The sequence below is a fragment of the Oncorhynchus gorbuscha genome, linkage group LG03 (assembly GCF_021184085.1).
Source record: "Oncorhynchus gorbuscha isolate QuinsamMale2020 ecotype Even-year linkage group LG03, OgorEven_v1.0, whole genome shotgun sequence".
Taxonomy (NCBI): Eukaryota; Metazoa; Chordata; class Actinopteri; order Salmoniformes; family Salmonidae; genus Oncorhynchus; species Oncorhynchus gorbuscha.
Window position 1 is genome coordinate 26,772,535 of NC_060175.1, and position 12,815 is coordinate 26,785,349.

Consider the following 12,815-nt stretch of genomic DNA (forward strand, 5'->3'; position numbering starts at 1 on the left):
GATATAGATTTGCAGATTTGCAAAGAAAACTATTCAAGTATTTTTTTTTTAATTAACAAGCGTTGCTATAAAGTTCCATAGAAAAATCAACATTTAATTATATGACCCTGCTTCTCTTCAACCTAGATCTTTGTCACTTAAGTTAATATTTTCTATTAATAAATGGTGAAGCACAGTTTATTGGTAGACCTACGTCATGAAGTTCTTCTCTATTAAATTCATGGTATTCGGTTCACGGCTGCTGCTACTATTACAACATTATCCTGTTGCCTAGTCACTTTACCCCTACCTATATGTACATAGATACCTCAATTACCTCGTACCTCTACAATTTGACTCGGTACTGGTGCTCCCTGTATATAGACAAGTTTCTTTAATTTTTACTCCTTATTTGTATTTGTTATTCACTGTGTATTTATTCCTTGTCAGTTTCTATTTGATCTCTGTATTGTTGGAAAAGTACTAATAAGTAAACATTCTGTTAGTCTACACCTGTTGTTTACGAAGCATGTGACAAATAACATTTGATTTGATGGGCAGGTCATGTTAGGATAGGGATTACATGGGCTTTGCTTGAGTAGATATTCCATTGCAGAAAACATTGTCTCATTCATATTCATTTATTCATGTTCAAAATAAAAGAACCTTGTGTGCATACTGTAGGCCTGTATCAGTGACTCAAACTAAACAGATCAAATTAATTGAATCATGTAGAATAGACAGTGTAGTAGTCGATGTTAATTAAAATGGCCTCTCTTAACCTCCCTACGAGGCTAATAAGGCTTCTAATTACAGGACAGGTCAATCAAATTACCCTCTTAACTCAGGCTGACCTTTGTGAACATTCATCTCCGACCCGAACTGTAAAGGGCACATTTCAGTCCAAAAGGGAGAGGCCGACTCTTTACTTTCGTTTACATATTTTCTGTATGCAACAACAACAAACAAAAAAAGGTTTGCCCTCAGAACAGCCTCAATTTGTCGGGGCATGGCCTCTACAAGGTGTCGAAAGCGTTCCACAGGGATGCTGGCCCATGTTGACCAATGCCTCCCACAGTTGGCTGGATGTCTTTTGGGTGATGGACCATTCATGATGCACACAGTTAACCCAGCAGCATTGCAGTTCTTGACACACTCAACCTGGTGCGCTAGGCACTTATTCCTTGTTCAAAGACATTTCAATCTCTGTCTTGACCATTCACTCTCGGAATAGCACACATACACAATGTCAAGGCTTTAAAAAAATCATATTTAACCTGTCTCCTCCCCTTCATCTACACTGATTTGAAGTTGATTGAACAAGTGACATCAATAAGGGGTCATAGCTTTCACCTAGATTCACCTGGTCAATCTGTCATGGAAAGAGCAGGTGTTCCTAATGATTTGTACACTCAGTGTATATCGTCAACCCTTGAGAATATAGGCCCCGATTTTGTATTTGAGAGAATTGTGGAGTAGTACTTGCAAGAAATGTCCACAAAGAACTAGTAGCATATTGAAGGGAAACATATGTAACCACCAACACCTATTGGTCAAAGCGAGTCAGGTGACTTCCTAGAAAAACGGCTCAGCTGTTCCAGGTAATGCATCCAAAAGCCTGTGGATACTAAATGCCCGTTTTGGATATTATACTAGACTGTATACTAAATGCATATTAAACACCAACATAAAAGTCTCAGGAAGTATAGATGCATGTTTTAGAACAACAAGTAAGTACTTGTGATACAAGAGAACCTTCCTTATTTGTCACAAGTTCAACATTATTAGTCAGAGGTTCCACAGTTGACCTACATTTATCTCATGTCTGTAGGAGGGATAGCTTTCCTTAGGGAAAAACTGTTTGTACAAGGCAATACTATACTACATCTATCCTTAAGACTCATATGTTGGTGTTTAATAGGGATTTATGTTGCTTTATACAGGATAATATCCAATACAAGCATTACAGGCCTTGGGATAGATTTTTTGGCACTGTTAATGGGTGTCGTTGGTTCGATATTAGTTATAGCACTGTGTCTCTTCACTATACTATTACACTCTTTAAAAATAAGGTTTTTGGAGTATCATTTAGGGGTTCTTCAAATTGAAATTGTGGGGAAAACCTATAAGTTCTTAGAAGAACCCTTTTTAATAGTTCCTCAACCTTTTGGGGTTCATTTTTGAACTACCACCCCCCTTTATTATTAATAGTCATATTCATAACAATAACATGTTTTAATTGTCAGTGTTGATTATGATGTCAGTGGCAAAGCACAATTAAAAAAATAAAAATATGAGGTATACTCCCAGCAGAGCCCAGAGTATAATGGGTTTATCCTCTGGCCTGTTGGTGTTAGTGTTGATGTTCTCTGTATCCATAGACAGAATGACTTTGCAGTGCATGGTGATCCAACACATTTCCTCTTATCTTCAGAGGTGTAGGGCGGGTGAAGTCTGAATCCAATTTTTGTATTTTATTATACAGATGATTCATGAAACATGCACACAACAGTATTCCTACCTTGGTTTTTTTGGTAAATGTGAATGAAAAAAACTTTTGATAATAGTTCTCATACATACCTTGTCCATAATGTAGAGGCCTATGGGATATTCATTGAAGAGGTAAGGGAGGAGGATGGTTAATGTGATCTGCATAACATACCAATACCAACTGACACACCTTTGTATGCCTCCTTGTCTGTATACCTGCAGACATACACACAAAAGTGAGCAGATCAGTCATCTGCAGCCAATACAGCTACATATTCTTATCTCTTTGTTGATTGATATACATTAAAATTGTCCATTTCTGTTTTAGAATGATTTGCATAAATATATGGTATCATAAGAGCATATCGATGTAGATCGTACAAGGGACAAAACGTAGCATAAGTTGAGAAGATCTTAACATTTTCCAGTTAAGTGCCTGCACCTGCTGTCCTTTCAAATTCAAACCCAAATGTGTCAGTTGGGCAGTTAGTTGGGTGCTTTTGCAGGAACCTAAGGAGGTTCCTCAATGAACCCCACCTCCTATGGGATTCTTAGAAGAATCTTTTGAGGGCAATTCAGTGCCAAGAACCCTAAGGTCCTTTGAAGAATTGTTGTTAAACCCTAATATTTAGAGTGTAGTTGTAAGATGGCAGGCAAAAGTTTATGGCAATGTTATTTATTACTTTAACCTCTTAAGGTTACTTTAATAGACATGCATACCTATATGTTGAGTACCTTTTACTGCAGTTCATAGAAGAGAACCAATGCACTACTAAATTAGTTATGCATCAGCTACCTACAAAGGGTAGCTATGAGATTGTTTCCTGGTTTTGATATTTTGTACAGTATGTTGCACTTGAGCTCTCAAAGAAAAGTAAGGCTCTAGAAAAAAATCATATCAGGGCCCGGTTTCCCAAAAGCATCGTTAGAACCATCAATAAATATCTGTGCTGTTGCCCAAAACTATTGTTAAGTTGGCTGGAAAACACTTATTTACCGACTGCCTCAGACCACCCATAGAACAGCTAAGTGCATCGTTAATGGGGTTTTTTGCCCTTGCGAGTCAAGTTGTTAATGTCTGACTGCCGCTGCTTCAATATTTGCAGACATAACATCAAATGAATCAGAAATACAGTGTAGACATTTTTATGGAAATTTCCATAGGCGTACAGAGGCCCATTATCAGCAACCATCAATGTGTTCCAATGGCACATTGTTAGCTAATCCAGGTTTATCATTTAAAAAAGGATAATGATCATTAGAAAACCCTTTTGCAATTGTTACAACAGCTGAAAACTTATGCTGATTAAAGAAGCAATAAAACGGGTCTTCTTTAGACGAGATGAGTATCTGGAGCATCAGCATTTCGATTACAGAATCAAAATGGCAAGAAACAAAGACCTTTCTTCTGAAACTTGTCAGTCTATTCTTGTACTCAGAAATGAAGGCTATTCCATGTGAGAAATTACCAAGAAACTGAAGATCCCATACAATGCTGTGTACTACTCCCTTCACAGAACAGAAAGAGGAATGGGAGGCCCCGGTGCACAACTGAGCAAGAGGACAAGTACATTAGTGTCTAGTTTGAGAAACAGACGCCTCACAAGTCCTCAACTGGCAAGCTTCATTAAATGGCACCTGCAAAACACCAGTCTCAACGTCAACAGTGACGAAGCGACTCCGGGATGCTGGCCTTCTATGCAGAGTTGCAAAGAAAAAGCCATATCTGACTGGCCATAAAAGATTAAGATGGGCAAAAGAACACAGACACTGGATAGAGGAACTCTGCCTAGAAGGCCAGCATCCCGGAGTCGCCTCGTCACTGTTGACGTTGAGACTGGTGTTTTGCGGGTACTATTTTAATGAAGCTGCCGGTTGAGGACTTGTGAGGAGTCTGTTTCTCAAACTAGACACTCCAATGTGCACGTCCTCTTTCTCAGTTTTGCACCGTGGCCTCCTACTCTTTCTATTCTGGGTAGAGACCATTTGCGCTACTCTGAAGGGAGAAGTACACAGCGCTGTACGAGATCTTCAGTTTCTTGGCAATTTCTCACATGGAATAGCCTTCATTTCTCAAGACTAAACTGACGAGTTTCAGAAGAAAGGTTTTTGTTTCTGGCCATTTTGAGCCTGTAATCGAACCCACATATGCTGATGCTCCAGATACTCAACTCGTCTAAAGACCAGTTTAATTGCTTCTTAAATCAGCATAAGTTTTCAGCTGTTGTAACAATTGCAAAAGGGTTTTCTAATGATCATTAGACTTTTTTAAATGATAAACTTGGATTAGCTAACAATGTGCCATTGGAACACAGGAGTGGTGGTTGCTGATAATGGGACTCTGTACGCCTATTTAGATATTCCATAAGGAATCTGCCATTTCCCGCTACAATAGTCATTAACAATGTCTACACTGCATTTCTGATCAATTTGATGTTATTTTAAGACATTTCAAATTGTCTTTGATAGAAAAGCTAAATGAGTAGTGTGTATATGTATTTAAATCACCAGTCACCCTGCAAGCCCAAGAGCAAGATAATTGCTGGTTATTTGAATGAGTATTTGAACAATAGAGTACAAATTAAGTACTACAATTTATATATTAATGGCACGTTCTGTGGCAAAATGCAACATAGTGCTCTGCATTATTTAAGAATAGATTGTTGCTCAATTATAAAATGTGCAGCAGATCCCTGGAATTTTGTCCTGTTTGCTCGGATGGTAGAAATGTATATCCTGTTTGTCTTTCTTTTCTTGGTGGTTTATCAGTTTGTTTATACATATCAACAGAACATGTATGCAATGAAATGTAATATTTACATTGCCAATAGTAAAACTTTTACATATGTAGGCTAACATTAGATAAAGGTTTGTAGGCCAAGACAAAGATGTAGACAGGAAGGAACCAATACCATCTGTCAGATTATGCATTTCAACACCACCCAAGAGGGTTTAGGGCCAAGGAGCTTGTGTCCATCCGATTAGAGTCCAAAATTGTCACTAACAAGCTGTTAAAACCAAAGGCACACCCTCCTCCAGCCCCTTAATCCCCAATCCTTCCAAATTGGATTCACACTTTACGCAAGTGGGAGGCGTTAGACTGTGTTTGAGGTGACACCTGTCTCCCTCAATTCAGGCTGATTCCTATAAACAGATGTACTTACTCTTGAGGTCAGGAGTCCTCACACGGTTTGTGAGGGCAAAGATTAAAGAACAATACCATCATTTAACCCATAAGGAAAACCTTGGGTCAAATAGAAAATTACATTCTGTTTTACAACTAGCGATCATGCTTAAGATGTATTGTTTTCTTTGCTATGTCTGCATTCTGTGTTTTAATTCTACGTTGATCTGTTCAGTAGCATGTCCTTTCCCTTTGGCCTGGTCCCTGAGGTACAAGGAGTGTTAGCCTCTTTGCGAATCCATCTCTACAGCAACATACATTATTTACTTCATTTTTAGAAAGTAAAGTGCAACCAATTAAATTACAAATGTGTATTGACACCTTAATTCCATATATTTTTTTTTAATGAATGGGATTCTCATGTAGAGGCTTTACAATAGCCTACTAGCCAGTTAGCTACTGTATTTTCATGCAGGAAGCTACCTTTCCAAGACAATGAAACAATTTATTCTCTGAGTAACTAAATCTGTGTCAACAAATGTGTGCCAACATTAAGATAACTTTGCTTTATTATATTGAACACCATAATAAGTGAAGGTGGTCTTTGGCCATTATCGAAAACCTTCTGGTCTCTCTATGTAAACAAGCTAATGGAACAAGCTTCCAATATGGCTAATTTGCTAGTCAGTAATGTTGTTAGTGACTGGCTGCTTATAAACTCTTTCACACATTCAAGTGCAAATCAGCTAACATAGAATGGCTGCAAACATTCAACTACAAATCTTGTAATTGCTAATGTTAGTCAATAATGTTGTTAGTGACTTAACATTCACACATTAAAGTGCAAATCTTCTAAAACCACAAGAGTTTCAGGCCTTCCTTGAATATGGCCGCACGCAGATTTAATGATTGGCTAAGAATAAATTAATGTTTAAAAACTGAAATAGGTGCATATGCAAAAAGTAGACTACTTGCGGCATGGCTAAGGAGACATGTTTGGGTAAGCATTGTTCCCAATTACTTCTTGCTTTGTGCATGGACTAAATATCAATATTGAATTACCTTTAACACAGATATTACCATTGTCGTTTAAAGGTTAATTTTACATTTGCAAACACTTCATTTCTGCTCAGACCTTTTTATTTTCTAGTGTAAGCAATAAGTAATGTTGCAGGTGTAGTCTTATTCACCCGGTCACCTTACTCTGGTCATAGTAAACAACATTTGCACAGGATGCAAAAATACTGCATGCGCTATGCAACTGTATATGCGAAATATGCAATTGTGCCACGCAAAACTAAACATTGGTTATACTTCTATATACATACAGTATCGGGTACTTCAATGGCATATAAAGGATGCAATTTATATTTTCTGAAATGGGTATTGTCATTTCAATGGTGAAATAGATGTTTGACTTCTTTAAAAGTTATTGAATGTAATGCACCCAACTTCATCCGGTTTAACGGTGAGGGAGATTTAAGTATTTGGAGCATTGGCACTATTAAGGTGTTTGACTTGAGCTCCAAATGGGATTGAGATTCCAGCTTTGTGGTGTTTCGTCACTAAGGCAGATGAAAAGACAAGGGAGAGGGGAAGCGGAGATCATGGGATGGTTCTAGCTGCGTGTATAACCTCACAGGTCTGGTAATTGGAAATAGTCTGACTAATTCCTTGACACGCATACTTATCACAGTTCATGGGTGCTAGGTGTGAATTGTGACAGGAACTGACTTGAGTAAACAGGAACAAGTGTATCTGTTACTAGGTCAATCTCAGAACGCAATGGTTTTTGAACTATATCTAGGCTGTGTCGCCCTGGCTGGAAAGGATATTCCCACTCAAGACTGTATGAAATGTTACCCAATGCACAGGTAATGTACTGGGTAACATACATATTGACCAACCAAATTAGTGCTACTGGTTCATATAATCTTTATGGTGACAGTATAAAGACGACAAGGCTATGGATGTAACCTAATTGTGCAAGTATATGCTTTGGAAAGAGAAATTCCTAGATTCTTAGTGACCTGACTTAAGGGTGCATATTCTGCATTTTAAAACTCACTATTATTTGCAGAAAAGCTCCTTAGCAGGAAACCTTTGGGCCCTGAGGCCATCCCCAGGATACATGAAAAGCAGGGGTTGGAATTTATATTCCAATCCTTCCATTTTAAACAGAACCCCTATTTTGTTTGTTTCATTCCAGTATTCTGTTACTCAAAAAGTGGTGTTCTGTTCGCTGAACCGGCTCCTTCCGCTGATACAAAGCACAGTGTGTTTGTTTTTGTATACACGTGTATTTATATTGTTTTTGTATACACGTGCATTTATATTGTTTTTGTTTTTGTATACACGTGTATTTATATTGTTTTTGTATTTATATTGTTTTTGTATACACATGTATTTATATTGTTTTTGTATACACGTGTATTTATATTGTTTTTGTATACACGTGTATTTATATTGTTTTTGTATACACGTGCATTTATATTGTTTTGCATTTATATTGTTTTTGTATACACGTGCATTTATATTGTTTTTGTATACACGTGTATTTATATTGTTTTTGTATACACGTGTATTTATATTGTTTTTGTATACACGTGCATTTATATTGTTTTTGTTTTTGTATACACGTGTATTTATATTGTTTTTGTATACACGTGTATTTATATTGTTTTTGTATACACGTGTATTTATATTGTTTTTGTATACACGTGCATTTATATTGTTTTTGTTTTTGTATTTTTATATTGTTTTTGTTTTTGTATACATTTATATTGTTTTTGTTTTTTATATTGTTTTTGTATACACGTGTATTTATATTGTTTTTGTATACACGTGTATTTATATTGTTTTTGTATACATTTATATTGTTTTTGTATACACGTGTATTTATATTGTTTTTGTATACACGTGCATTTATATTGTTTTTGTATACACGTGCATTTATATTGTTTTTGTATACACGTGCATTTATATTGTTTTTGTATACACGTGCATTTATATTGTTTTTGTTTTTGTATACACGTGCATTTATATTGTTTTTGTTTTTGTATACACGTGTATTTATATTGTTTTTGTTTTTGTATACACGTGTATTTATATTGTTTTTGTATACACGTATACAAAAACAATATAAGACGTGTATACAAAAACAATATAAATTGTGTGTATTTATATTGTTTTTGTATATATGTGTATTTATATTGTTTCTGTTTTATGCAAAAAACAAAACAAAACAAATATTCAGCAAATTATGAAAAAGTCTATGCACACTGCAATCTATGTTGAGGTATACACTACTGTTTGGCAATTAGCCAGTAGCAGATAGAAGGGTCAGAACTTGAGGAGGAAAGATTTCAGTGGGAATATTACAACCCAATTCTGTAAAAGCCTACTCAATGTATGATTGTATTTTAAGACCTCATTTATGCTACATAGTCCAGGGCAATACAATAACAATTTCCACAATATTGAATGCAAATATTTGCATGGGGTTTATCACAAAATCTGGAGATGCACTTGCTCACCAGCTCAGGAGGTAGAAGGGGACGCTCTGATTCTCCAAAGTGTAGGCGCACCAGGCTGCTTAAGATGCATATTTTGTATTGGCATAAAGCAAGCACGAAAGGAGGATGGGATGACATGGAAAACTCAAAACATGGTTGTGATTTAAGTGATACTGCCCGAGAAGCCGGTGTTTGGTGGATATATTGGCATGGATGTATTTAGGCCGACGAGTCGACGGCCGGCAAACCATGCCAATATAGCCGCCAAACACCGTGCTGCACTTCTTGACTTGACTGTAAGTTGACTTGACTGTAAGTCTAGCAAGCAAGAGATAAGAACGTTGTTAGTAAGTATGGCAATAGAACATTTAGAATGAACGACTGGGTCATGTCGATAGATACAGAACAGAAAGACTGAACGACTGGGTCGTGTCTGACAACTAAACTGATACGAACGACTAGCCGGCTTGGCTAGAAACCCTACATTTGTGTCGAGACTAAATTTTGTGGAAGGATGAAATGTTATGAATAAATTAATCAAAATAACTTAATGAAACTCTCCATCATTTTTTGAAGATGGTGATAACCCGCTGTATAAAAGTGATAATGCCCTGGAAGCCAGAATAACAGCAAAGTAGTTTCATTTGTTCAAGTTGCTTTCTAGTGACATTTTATTTGGACACATCCATAACAATGAGCTAATGAGGAGCGATTTTTACCTGGCATAGAAAATGTACTCACTCGTCAGGACACTTGTTTAGATGAGCTAGCCAACAACACTAACTTCAAACTGAAGCTGGAAAGTCTAAAGGATGTGAGATCATGTCTAGATGCTGTTTATATTAGAAATTTAAATTGCTTGGCTGTGTTTAAAACTTGATGAGACAGTGGTTTGCGCAGTCGAATGGAACAGAGAACATAGGTATTTTAACGTCATAGATTTAGCCGGCAATAGACATGGAATGCGGTTTTAACCAATCAGGATGAGACACACCCATTATGTAAATACTGTATAAAAAGAGGATCCACAAGAATATAATATACACTTACAAAGACAGCCATAGCAAAATTATTTTGAGTACTGTCATGTGTTCTTTGTGCACTCTAAGACTACAGGCCCGGCATCCCTAAAATATTGTCAAATCTTTGCCAGATATTTTCAGATTAATGCAGCGATATACAACTGCCTAAAGGAGCCGTTATTGGTGAATAATGCCTATTTGGTAAGAAATATTCATGATAAATGATCAGTGTTTGTAATTGTACTGTAGCACAGTAGAGACAGTACAGTAGTAGAAAGCAAAAGGGCAGTGCCCCTCCAGCAGGGGGCACTAAAATAAGAGGATCAAATCGGCACAGTGAGTGATACTGCTGATCTTTTGGTTGTTTCCCTCACTGACCAGAAGATACAGTCTGTACTCTAACCACTTATTCCATTAACTTCTAATCTCACCACCCAGGATGTATCTGAGGGAGGAGATTTGCCTGTCACCGTGGGGGATCAGGTTAAAGACCTTAACCAGACCACTTACACTCACGCTTCACACAGTTAGGGTGTGGATATTGTGGCCGAATTTGAAAAGGCTGTTATCATTCAACATACGTGAATAGTTGTTTGCAAAGCTGGTTTGGGCAAGCTTTGCCTCGCAGAGTTGGTTGCAGCAAGAAACGTTATGTTTTTAAAAGTTCTACATTATCCCATATGAATTCTCATTCAATATTAATGCAGTTTTGGAATGGGTGGCCTGAACATTCAAACTATGAGCATTGTATTTGGTACAAATCATTCCCTAAGCTCTAGACCTCAACTGAACCCGATAATGAATGGTGTGGCTGTTGAACAAGTTAAGGAGACTAAATTACATGGTCTTACCTTAGATTGTAAACTGTCATGGTCAAAACAGATTCAATGGTTGTAAAAATGGAGAGAGGTGTCCATAGATTCTCTGCTTTTGACACCACACTCCAAAAAGCAAGTTCTGCAGGCTCTAGTTTTGTAGTTTTTTCTTACTTACAATGACGGCCTACCAAAAGGCCTCCTGCGGGGACAGGGATTAAAAATATAGGACAAAACACACCACGACAAGAGACACTACATAAAGAGAGACCTAAGACATTGCATGGCAGCAACACAACATGGTAAAGGCACAAAACAGGGTACAAACATTACTGGGCACAGACAACAGCACAAAGGGCAAGGTAGTGCCACCAATACATTATGCAAAGCAGCCACAACTGTCAGTAAGAGTGTCCATGATTGAATGAGAAAACTGTCCAGTTTGAATGTTTGTTGCAGTCGCTAGCTGCAGCGAACTGAATAGACAAGCGACCCAGGGATGTGTGCTTTGGGGAAAACGGGTGTTGTATGTGGAGGAAGAGGGCTGCATTGTGCCATTTATAAATATGTAGTTCTGTTCTTGTCTATTCATGTTCTATATTGTGTGGACCCCAGGAAGAGTAGCTGCTGCTTTCGCAACAGCTTATGGGGATCCTAATAAAATACCAATGCATGATCAGTGGAGGCTGCTGAGGGAGGAATGTCTATGGCTGAAGCGGAGTTAATGGATTGCCATCAAACACATGGAAACCATGCGTTTGATACAATTCCGCTCCAGCCATTACCACGAACCCGTCATCTCCAATTGAGGTGCCACCTAACTCCTGTGATGAACATATGTTCTACTCAAATGTTAACCTTCCCAGCCCCACAACAATAATTTTCCTGAATACCGTATTTAAAAATGGTGGTTACATAGTGTAGTACATTGCTACATAGAATTTACAAATCTAATTCTCATTGCAAATCTAAGCCTTGTTTGCACATACTCACTATTGATAACTGGTATAACCCATGTATACAGGAATCGACACATAACCCTACCTGTCTATTTAGCTACCATGTTTGTTTTTAATGGCAGTTATTGTAAAGTGGGACCAGCTTCCCTCAACATAACCAACAATGATATCTGAAAAGAAGTGTCCAATCATTGTTGGGCACACTTTAAACCAACTAAAGGCTTTATATGCTATTCATAAATTCTTCCTCAAATCCCTCACACATTATTTATAAGAAAAATAATACTACCTGAAGGGTAATGTAGAAGTCAGCATGCTAGCTGTTCCTATAGACTTAGTCTCCAGAAACTACCTTCAACTTACATCAAACTGCACACAGAAACACAAACATGGTATGCATCAATTCATCTGACTGGGCTAGAAAAAGGACGCTAGTGACAAAACATCAGGACACAAGTGGTAAGGATTTAAGTTGACCAGCAGGTGGCAGTGTTCCATGTCAGATACAGTACTGAGAGTCTCGACAGAAATCAGTGTGCTCTGAGACAGCAAGTCAGGCTACAGTACAGCAGCTTCATACCGGTCTTTAGTGACATGAGCCTGTGCTGTGTGTAGGTTTGGCCGGCAGAGGGAGTTCTTTTTACTGGACTGAACAGGTGAAATGCCTGAACTTTAGTGGCAGTCAGGGAGACATCTATTACCATGTAGCTTAGACACCATCTCTGACATATCCTTAAGTTAAATAAATTAATACAAGCAAAGGCCCATAACTGCAGTCAGCAAATGTTGAAGAGAATTCTTACCCACTATGTGACATATCCCTTTGGAACAACATAAGCACTGCTCTCTGGTGGTTGAGGTGTCCATATGTAACAGGACTGTACTACTCAGTGCCTTAGCCTAGAATAGAC